This window comes from Eurosta solidaginis, chromosome 3 (genome assembly GCF_040869045.1).
Source record: "Eurosta solidaginis isolate ZX-2024a chromosome 3, ASM4086904v1, whole genome shotgun sequence".
In the NCBI taxonomy this organism is placed as follows: domain Eukaryota; kingdom Metazoa; phylum Arthropoda; class Insecta; order Diptera; family Tephritidae; genus Eurosta; species Eurosta solidaginis.
This window is the reverse complement of record NC_090321.1, coordinates 41,654,134-41,665,508: the sequence shown is the minus strand read 5'-3', so window position 1 is coordinate 41,665,508 and position 11,375 is coordinate 41,654,134. Positions and strand designations below refer to the sequence as shown.

Genomic DNA, 11,375 nt, shown 5'->3' with positions numbered 1-11,375 from the left:
AAGCTATCCAATGGCTGCGTCACAATAAAATTTCTAATGTTAACGAGTTTTGAAGCAAAAGCGAACATCATCACAATCGCGCAAGATGTTGCCTTGTAAATATAAACAGCACTTCAGACTTAGCAGTTGAAAGTTATTTCGGCTTGCACATTCACAAAAAAAAAGCACTGTTATAAACATTCTCACTAGGTATACAAGAAAAATACTTGCTAAAATATTTTGTCCGCTATTCATTTGTAAAAATGCAGTTTATAATTATTGAAAATTGTTCGAAAAGTACCAGCGCTTGAACTTGCAAAGTCTGAAAGCACTCATAGCCAAAAAGACATGTCAAATTCTTCTCCTTATGCTTTTCTTGCAACAAAATTTGTCCTTTTTAATGTCAGATGGCGCTGGTAATAATGCGCTATTTGTCGCTCTTCATGCATATACATGTAATCTACTCATCTGTTAGCGCATGATGCTGCATACGAAAATCTTATGTGACGGGGCTTTAAATGGTTTGCTATGCTCCAGTTACATTCAGACTTAAGCATAGATGGTAAAAACGGCCTTAGGTTGAACTGGCCGCTTAACAAAGACTGAATATGTCCATAGTGTTGAAAACGGCCATAAAGGAAGTTTCATTATAGATTTTTGGATTACATTCAAATGCAGCCCAGCGTCCAACAGTCCGCTACTTTTAATGACTTTTAAATAAATGCCATCAAAGCATATGCTAATGAGTTAAATTGCTTTTAAATTTATTTCTTCTATGCATTTGGTTGCCCATTTTTCATTCATTTCATTCGCCGAAAACCTTCGCCTTGATAACGGGAAGTCAAGTCTCTGTTTAGTTCGTCAACATCTTCAACAATGGGGCAACAAGTTCAAGCAACTGTTTACCGCTAAGCGTTCAGTTAGTTTGGGCAGATGTGTGTGTTTTTTAACATGCGCATAAATTAAGAAGAATAATATTTAAAAAATAAATTTAAAAGTAGGCCAAGTACAAGGCTTTTAGGCGGCAGTATATATCTAGCAACTCGTATTTGTTTATCACCAGCGCACGATTTTGTTTGTTTATTTAATTTAAAATTTAATAACTCACGAGTTTTACGGAAATAATTTAGTTATAACAGGAAATTTGACTGCTGATTAGATATGTATTATCTTCACTGAAAGAAATGGTGCTACAAATCGGCTCTGTTGTTCTTGACTTAACGGAGTTTCGGTGAAATTGATCGAACTATGGTTAATTCGACCGATTTCTTTGTCAAGCGAACAAATTAGTTTTGTCGTTTCAACAGAAGAGAAATTGTCGCTCTTAAGTTAACAAAATTCTGTAAAATTGACAGATTCCTAATCAATCTAACTGATTTTTTTGTTAACACAACTGATCTCACTTGTAATTTCAACAGCGATCAACAGTCAATACATGAGCAAATTTCGAAGAGAATTTTACGCTCACTGCGCTCTCTACTTTGTACTTATGTATGCTATGTACTATATGTATGCACATATTTACGTATGTATATGGCGGCCGCCGTGGTGTGATGGTAGCGTGCTTCGCCTACCACACCGAAGACCCTGAGTTCACACCACGGGCAAAGCAACATAAAAATTTTAGAAATAAGGTTTTTCAATTAGAAGAAAATTTTCCTAAGCGTGGTCGCCTCTCGGCACTGTTCGGCACGCACTCCGAGTGTATTTCTGCCATGAAAAGATATCAGTGAAAACTCATCTGCCTTGCAAATGCCGCTACATGGGTACTTTCGTCGTACAAAGCTGTCGCAACAACTTTTTTTGTTCATTTGACTACTAAAACGGTCAGTTACGAATCAACGATTTGTGCGCAGTTGATTCAACATCTTGTTGCGATGGATAAAAATTGACAGAAAATTCGGTTGAATTGACCTGTATTTCGGTTGATTTTACCAGTCTTTTTCTTTCAGTGTTATCAAGAGCGATTTAAATTTTACTTATTGAAATTGTTGAAGCTTCCTGTAACATAAGGTCGTGTATGTTGTTGACAAGCTGCAGTGAAGGGCTAATAAAATTAAGGCGGTGTTTACATGCAGGGTGAAAACTGCTCTGTATGGCAAAATTTGAGAGAGAGAATAATTAGGTACATGCAAGTCTACTGGTTTTAGATCACTAAATTATTAAACTGTCAAATTAAGTATTTTTACGACTTCCTAGCATTTTTTACCGCATACGTCAATAATCCAAAAAAATACAAAAATATGCCCGTGAAAGTTCAATCAACTTGTTAAGAAAGCAAAATAGAAAAATGTTCTTAAAACTAACCTTGCGTCAGTTTGTTAAGACTACAATAGTCGTGAAATTTGCGAAAATACGCAAATTGTATTTCGAAAAAAAAAAAAATTTAAAAAAGAGCGCTTGAGAACAATAAAATTTGCTCGCTAAAAATGTTAAAAAAAATTTAGAAAAACCGTATAATGTTCGGAGAGAAAAATCAATGAAAAAAATCAACACTGCGCCGTATCGCTGCCTGAAAGTTGTTTAACTGCGTTGACCATTCGGCAAAGAGATAATTTTTTTTATACCCAGCTGTACATGTACACAGGGTATTATAACTTTGACTATATAACGGTTGGTTGTACAGGTATAAAGGAATCGAGATAGATATAGACTTCCATATATCAAAATCATCAGTATCGAAAAAAAATTTGATTGAGCCATGTCCGTCCGGCCGTCCATTAACACGATAACTTGAGTAAATATTGTGATATCTTCACCAAATTTGGTACACGAGCTTATCTGGACCCAGAATAGATTGGTATTGAAAATGAGCGAAATCGGATGATAACCACGCCCACGTTTTATACATATAACATTTTGGAAAACACAAAAAGCCTGATTATTAGTAAATAATACACCTAGAATGTTGAAATTTGACGTGTGGACTGATATTGAGATTCTTGATAAAAATTTGAAAAAATTATTTAAATGGGCGTGGCACCGCCCACTTGTGATATAATCAATTTTACAAATATTATTAGACCTATTTCAAAAATCGTTAAACCTATCGTAACAAAATTCGACAGAGAGGTTGCCTTTACTATAAGGAATGCTTTGAAGAAAAATTAACGAAATCGGTTGAGGACCACGCCCAATTTTTTTTAAAAGGGTAGTGGACGAATAAAATAAGCATCTATATATTTGCAAAAAAGACCTTTATATCAAAGGTATTTCATTTCCCAAGTGGATTTATAACAATAAATAGGAAAAACTTCAAATTTTAAAAAATGGGCGTGGCATCACCCCTTTTATGACTAAGCAATTTTCTGTTTCGGGAGCCAAAATCGACGAAAAATTTGTTCAGAAGAGAACCATATGTATATGTATTATTGCGCAGCATTGCAACACTATTAAGCACACAAAACAGACAACAGCATTTCAAGTGTACAGCTGGGTATGTAATGTTTGGTTTCACCCGAACTTAGACTTCCTTACTTGTTATTATTGCAATTAAGTGTCACTCACTCGCTGTCAAGCGAATTTAGTCGAAAAAGCATGCATACATATAAACATATATATATAAATTCGTATGCACACGATTCCTCGTAAATTTTTCAACATTCGGCTTTATAAATTTCACAATTCGACTATTTCGCATACAAAGTAGACCTGCAAAAAGTATTTGCCAGTTGCATTTTTTTTTTGTAAAGATAATAATATCATATGATTGTGTGATGCGCGTGTGTGTGCGTGCATGTGAATATACGAGTTTTCGGCTATGCGTTTTCAAAAGCGTTCAAGGTTAACCTGACGCTGACGCATTAATTAGAATTAAATTGCAAGTGCTGCATTGCACTCGACAATTGTATGTGAAGACGTTGAACTTTTAAACGATACAAAAAAGCATATTTTAATTTATGTATATTTTTATACAAAATACGAGTAATACTAGTTTTTGTGGTTTAGAAGTTCATTTCGCTTAGTTTTTATTTTTTTTTTGCGCTTAGACGCTTTCAATCATTTTGATGAGTGGTTAAGTATTTTATAACCAATCAAATTTTTTTACCTTTATATTAAGTCGCTTTCATGTTTGTCCCTAATTTGTACTAATTTTTGACCCACGGAAAATTAGGAAAATTTATTTTAATTTGGGAATCTTTCAATCCATTTTTAACCAACTTCCCGGTTACCTAGAGACTTGTAGCTTAGCACATGTTTCGAGACCCGGTGACAATACAATTTACAGAAAACAAAATTCCGCTAGGTGGCGCGCTAAGTAGATAACTATAAATCTTTGAAAAACTAGGGGAATCTTACAATCGATTTTTGAGTTACTTCCCGGTGAGATGGAGATATGAAACTTGAGCCGAAAGTCAGAACCCGGTGACAATGCAATATTTTATCAAAAAAAATTCGCTAGGTGGCGCATGGATCGAGATATTAGGAAAATAAATTTTAATTTGGGAATCTTTCAATCCATTTTTAACTAACTTCCCGGTTACCTGGAGACTTGTAACTTAGCACATAGTTCGAGACCCATTGACAATACAATTTATAGAAAACAAAGTTCCGCTAGGTGGCGTGCTAATTGAGATAACTACAAATCCCTGAAAAACGTGGGGAATCTTGCGATCGATTTTTTAATAACTTGCCGGTGAGCTAGGGACTTGAAGCTTGGGCCGTGGGTCAGAACCCGGTGACAATGCAACATTTGATCAAAAAAAAATTGCTGGGTGGCACGAGGATCGAGATAGTAAGAAAACAAATTTTAATTTGGGAATCTTTCAATCCATTTTTTACTAACTTGCCGGTTACCTAGAGAATTGACACTTGGCACTTAGTTAGTGTCCTGGTGACAATAGAATTTATAGAAAACAAATTTCGCTAGGTGGTGCGCTAGTCAAGATAACTGCAAATCCTTTAAAAATGGGGGGAATCTTGCGATCGATTTTCGAGTAACTTCCCGATGAGCTAGAACATGAAACTTGGGCCGTAAGTCAGAACCCGGTGACAATGCAATATTTAATCAAAAAAAAATCCGCTAGGTGGCGTATGAATAGAGATATTGAGAAAAATAGTTTTAAATTGGGAATCTTGTAATCGATTTTTAACTAACTTCCTGGATATCTAGAGACTTGAAACCTGAAATATAGTTTAAAACTCGGTGACAGTGCAATGTTTGATCAAAAAATTTAAGCTACGTAACGCACAAGTCGAACTATTTAGAAGATTAGGCCATACCTTCATGGCTAGCCTCCTTTTAGACTTTCAGGCGTATGCGTATTTCACCACGATTTTCAGCTGTGCAAACTAAGTAGCTGACGAACGAGGTGGAATTCTCTTGTTATGATGCGAGGTGGAATTCTGTTGGTTTCACCAGTGTTGTCAGTGAAATTCCACTAATTCTATTAAATCTTGCTATTTTGAACAAATAAATAAAGATAAGAATTTTCACTTAGGAATTACTTAAATTACTAATCAAAGTTGCAATTACCTTTTTGTAGGCCGTACGAAAAAATTGAAAATAAAAAGATGATAAAAAAAGTTTAAGAACTACCTTTATATAAATGGACCAAAAAATAGAAGGAAATTTTTCCTTTAATACAGACATAGTCTTTTTGAATTTTGACTAAAAAACTTTAACAATAGCTCTTGTAAAAATTTTTGGGATTTAAATTATAAAGGTAGAGTGCGTGTTTAAATTTTAAATAATCAATTAGTTAATCCCAAGTACATTGTTTGCCTTAAATTGAAAGATTGCGCTCCACCGTTATAGTTTTAAATCCCAAAATTCTTTTACAAGAGCTATTGTTAAAGTTTTTTAGTCAAAATTCAACAAGACTATGTCTGTATTAAAGGAAAAATTGCCTTCTATTTTTTGGTCCATTTATATAAAGGTAGTCCTTAAAATTTTTTTATCATCTTTTTATTAATAATTTAATGTTTAACTTCAGTGTTTGGAGAGCTGATAACTATCTATAATCTTTTACAAAGTAAGTATTTGATATGTTGTAAATCTTGCCTGTACCAGATTTCAAATAAGCTGCACAGATATCTGAGATATTTGTATTTTAATAAATACTAACCGTTATCTGCATCTTTCATATACTCAAAAATACGATGGTCACATACTTAAGGTTAAGTGTGGCTACGTATTACACAAGCATGAATCCAATGTGCTCCGCCCTTAAGTATCAAAATAATCGATAATGTTTGCATCGCTATTTAAACAGCTGACAAACACGTGCTCGAGGTGTGATAGAATTGCAAAATTGTGTATTAGTGATAAAATTTGCGGAAAATAAGGGAAATGCGATTTCTATAATATTTTCTTAATCAGTTGATCCAAATTTTGTAAAATAAAATGTTTGCATTAATAGTGAGGAAAATATGAGGAAATAAAAAGGATAAAATCAAAAGACATGGATGCTTCATACATCATTAAAGCCCTTAACAAAGGGAATAAATGGGAAGCAGTTGGAAGTTGAGCCATTTTATTGTAATTGTATAGAACAAACTAGAAGATTAAAATTTCTTGGCTATTGCCCAGAGTTTATTACTGTTATGCAATAAATAGATAGCATAGGCGCTATAAAGTAAAAAAAAACATGCCAATTATAAAAATTTCTATTTCTCATGATGGCGGCCACCGTGGTGTGATGGTAGCGTGCTCCGCCTACCACACCGTATACCCTGGGTTCGCACCACGGGCAAAGCAACATTAACATTTTAGAAATAAGGCTTTTAAATTAGAAGAAAATTTTTCTAAGCGGGGTCGCCCCTCGGCAGTGTTTGGCAAGCGCTCCGGGTGTATTTCTGCCATGAAAAGCTCTCAGTGAAAACTCATCTGCCTTGCAGATGCCGTTCGGAGTCGACATAAAACATGTAGGTCCCGTCTGACCAATTTGTAGGGAAAATCAAGAGGAGCACGATGCAAATTGGAAGAGAATGATAGACTGGAGACCAGTTTCAGATACTAAATCAATATATTACTAAAAAAAATGATTTTCACCTGAAAAACTTACTTCAAGAATTGCAGGGAGTTTTAATAAATTGAAATTTTTGTAATAAAATAGCGCCCGCTGAGGTTTAAAGTTTTTTGCTGGATGTTGTTTTTGAACCGCAAAAACAACTACCGCAGGTTTGGGAGAGTGTAGCCGGACACGAATCGATGAATATGACACTGCGGTACTATCCCTACTGCCTCGGTAACGTTTTTTTTTTAAACACCTTTGCATCTGTGGATTTCAGTCGCTTCTTATGCATGCCCACCGCAAATGTAGTCTAAGCTCCTTAACCAGCTAGGTGCTGTGCTGGCTGACTTTACTAAACCGCTGTTCCCGACTAAAGTCACAGAATTACCAACATTAAAATATTTCAAAAAATTTTTCTAAAAGCGGTATTTCTTTGCACTGGCTTAGCAAGCTTTCCGAGTCCATTTCTACCATGAAAACCTTTCTAACAAAATCATTAGAGGATGACTGTCGGAGTCAGCCTACATAAATCATGTAACTCCCCCAATTGTGCGAAATTTTTAAGACGCAGCACATCACAAATAAGAAGAGATATTCCGCCCTAATATCTTAGGAGATATACGGCATTAATTTATTATTAAAAAAAGTGAATTTACTTAGTTGACACTTAATCGCCTGCGCGATTTTGGATGTTGGGCAACAAGTCACGCAAAATATCAATATTTTGGCATAATTTAAGCCCAGCACTAAAGACAATCAAGCCTTAGAATACGTTTACACATGCATTGATCTACAGTCAATCCACAATGGTTAATCTAATAGCGTTTTCTTTTCTGGCTAAAGTGTTACGCTTTTTATACGCCGCGCAAGGGTTGTTGTTCTATTCTAAACAACAGGCAACGCCTTTACGGGGTATTTCGTTCTTTTGTGAAAATTGTTGCCTGCTCGCAACGCAAAAGCGTTATAACATGACCTAACCAGCGAGGTTTTGAGGTTTTTATAAATTGCACTCTATTCATATCTGCGCAAAGCTCATCATTCAACCTAATTTGATACATACTGCGGATATTAGCATATAGCCTACCTTTGTCCAATCGTCAAATCGTCAAACGTTAGTATTTATGTAATCTTTAAGGCAGAGATTTAGTAAAATATTCATTACATAGCGTCACAGATACCTTGCGCTTAGATTTACATAAATGGACCCACACTGCAACCCTTGACGTAGAAAATCAGGAGAGCAAATGCGTATTCTGGAAAAGTTAAAAATCCAGAGTGCTTTTCATAGCTTGAAGCACTTATTCTGCAAAATTAAATGCATTTTTAATACTGACTTTGTGAGTCTAATGGACTTAATGAAGCCTTTCAGCTTGTTCAAGAAGTGCGAACAATCTGAATCGTGCTACCACAGTGAATCATTATATCACCTCACTTATGTGTGCCGCTCATCGCAGGCACTCACATCACAAATATATATATGGACGTTAAATAAAGTAATCCAATGTAAGATTGACACAAGCTCCTAATGTAAACGATAGATAAATCATTTATGATATATATTGACATATTTCAATGTCGCGCCACCTAGGATCAACGTATGCATGTATAAAAAACCACTCATAAAACTAGACGCTTATCACTACTAAAGGCCGCGGCACAATGACTTTTTTCATATAGATGCTTTTAATACATGCTTAAGCATTCCAATAACATCGCCACAATCGCCAAGATGTTGCGTTTGTAAATATGTAGGAACTTCGGACTTGGCAATTGAACTTAATTTCGCCTTGCCCATTCACATACAAAATTTCGCGAAGCACTGGTATAAACATTCTCCCTATACAACAAAAATACTTGCTAACATATTTTGTGTCGTATTCATTTGGTATATTGCAGTTTTTAGTTGCGAAAAATGTTAGAAAAGGTACCAACCAGTGGCAAAAATAATTTCACTTGCAAAATGTGCAACACCCTTAACCAAAGCAAATATCAAATTCTTCTTCTTATGATTTGCTTGCAACAAAATGTGGGAGTTGGCTACTTTTCAATATCAGATGGCGCCAGTGTCGCTCATTCTACCGTTCTCCATAAAAATACGTGCAATCTACTCATAATGCATAAGCTTGCGTTAAACTCATCTATATGAAAAACTGCTTATGTGTCGGGGCTTTAAGGCGTCAATAGATGTATTGAAATGTACAAAGCTCCATGTACATACATATGTGTGAATATATAAAAGCGGATATGCATGCCATGCAAAAAATCGTGCCTTTAATCCCTAAAGTGAGTAGTCTTCGATTGATTGCTTTTCTCTACCCTGGAGTGTATTATAGTTTGAATTAGTCACTTTGAAATCTGTGTGTGTAGCACGTTTTAACATTAAAAAAAACGGCAAAGAAATGAGTAAAATAAAAAAGATTACAGGTGATTGAATCGAGTTAATTCATAAAAACGCGGAGCCTTATAACGTACCTAAATTTCCATAATCGTTGACTCTTATCTTTTGGAATGAGTTGACGACTAAATAATTTTTTTACTTAGATGTATTTAAAAAGTGTTCTGCAGACATAGCGACATATAATACGAAAAGCGAATAGTCTTTATTCAATCCTATACGGCTACAAAAGCGCTTGATTCTATAGTTCCCGTTCGGGTATAAATTGGTGCAATTAGTCTCTCCATGGGGCATGCTCAAACAAACGGCAACAGTCAACGCCTACAAAGAGATCAAACCTCTTATGTGTCGAATACTCCTTTGCGAATCATCTTAGACTAATCGCATTTTTTGCAGGGTACTTACGGATACAGAAAGATTTGTGTAGGCGCGACTGAGCCTCCAACTCTAAAGATAGGCATTTTTAATGGGGTTTGTCTGTCGTGTTCTTTTTTCTACAATATGAAGTTGGTATATATTGTATCAATATCTTACGGCGCATACAAAAATGTAAATAAGGAAAATCGTAAAAAAATAAATAACATTGAAATTTTATATATGTACATAAGTCAGTGAGTATAAATTTTGTTTGCACATGCATGTGTACAAAGAATCAATAAGACTTATCAACATTAAAATATGTATGTATACTTAACTATATTGTAAAGAATATGACTGAATCAGAGGTGCACAGCACCAGCAGGGCTACGATTACCAATTCAAAATTTTTTATAGTGGTATGTGTGTAAAACGGTAATCTGCGCATGAGATTTTCACTGATGCAAGAATAAGCGAATACTGGTTCACTGCTTGACCTCATGAAACTTAGTCACTGCGCTCCCAAGCGGCAAAGGTGAAGAGAGAAAATAACTCCGTTGCTCTGCGAAGCGCTTTTGGATAACTCTGGTCTGTATGTTTGAGCATAAGAAATAATGCTAAAAAAATGTATTGTAAGTGGTCGCTATCGTCACTAAGGCATTTACAAATTTGTAGATTTTTATACCCAGCTGTACTTGTACACAGGGTATTATAGCTTTGATTGGATAACGGTTGGTTGTACAGGTATAAAGGAATCGAGATAGATATAGACTTCCATATATCAAAATCATCAGTATCGAAAAAAAATTTGATTGAGCCATGCCCGTCCGTCTGTCCGTTAACATGATTACTTGAGTAAATATTGAGATATCTCCTCCAAATTTGGTACACGAGCTTATCTGGACCGAGAATAGATTGGTATTGAAAATAAGCGAAATCGGATGATAACCTCGCCCACTTTTTATATATAAAACATTCTGGAAAACCCAATAAATAAATAATACACCTAGAATGTGGAATTTGATGAAAAAATTCGGCAGAGAGGTTGCCTTTACTATAAGGAATGCTTTGAAGAAAAATTAACGAAATCGGTTAAGGACCACGCACACTTTTATATAAAAGATTTTTAAAAGGGTCGTGGACGAATAAAATAAGCTATATCTTTGCAAAAAAGAGCTTTATATAAATGGTATTTCATTTCCCAAGTGGATTTATAACAAACAATAAATAGGAAAAACTTCAAATCTTAAAAAATCGGCGTGGCACCGCCCCTTTTATGACTAAGCAATTGTCTATTTTTCGGGAGCCATAAATCGAAGAAAAATTAGTTCAGAATAGAACCATATGTATATGTATTATTGCGCAGCCTTGTAACACTATTGTAACGAATTTACTGCAAATCCTCTTATTTGCAATCTTCTACCAAAGTTCGAATCACTAAACTATTGAATAAATAACTTCAATATTGAATAATGGAAAAATGGCTTTTATTAAAGTACTTCACAATAACACTTATACTTTGCAACTAGCTTGCTTAATAACCACACTGACTGACAGCTTAAATGAAACTGACTTCTCGCCTCCACTGTTGTCGCCCTTTTATACTGTCCGACCTCCTCGTTGCATATTTCTAGGCTTTTCTAATTCCAGAACTTACTAGTTAGTTATAAATTTCTCAGCTACAACTA

The 11,375-nt window shown here is 35.1% G+C and overlaps 2 protein-coding genes across 13 annotated transcripts in view; both read right to left on the bottom strand.

The window, feature by feature from the left end:
- The window catches only part of LOC137243612 (ecdysone receptor-like), a 641,164-nt gene that overhangs the window by 251,412 nt on the left and 378,377 nt on the right, over positions 1-11,375 (bottom strand). The gene's annotated exons all lie outside the window — the stretch shown is intronic.
- LOC137243614 (ecdysone receptor-like) overlaps positions 1-11,375 on the bottom strand; it is a 223,266-nt gene that overhangs the window by 153,620 nt on the left and 58,271 nt on the right. The gene's annotated exons all lie outside the window — the stretch shown is intronic.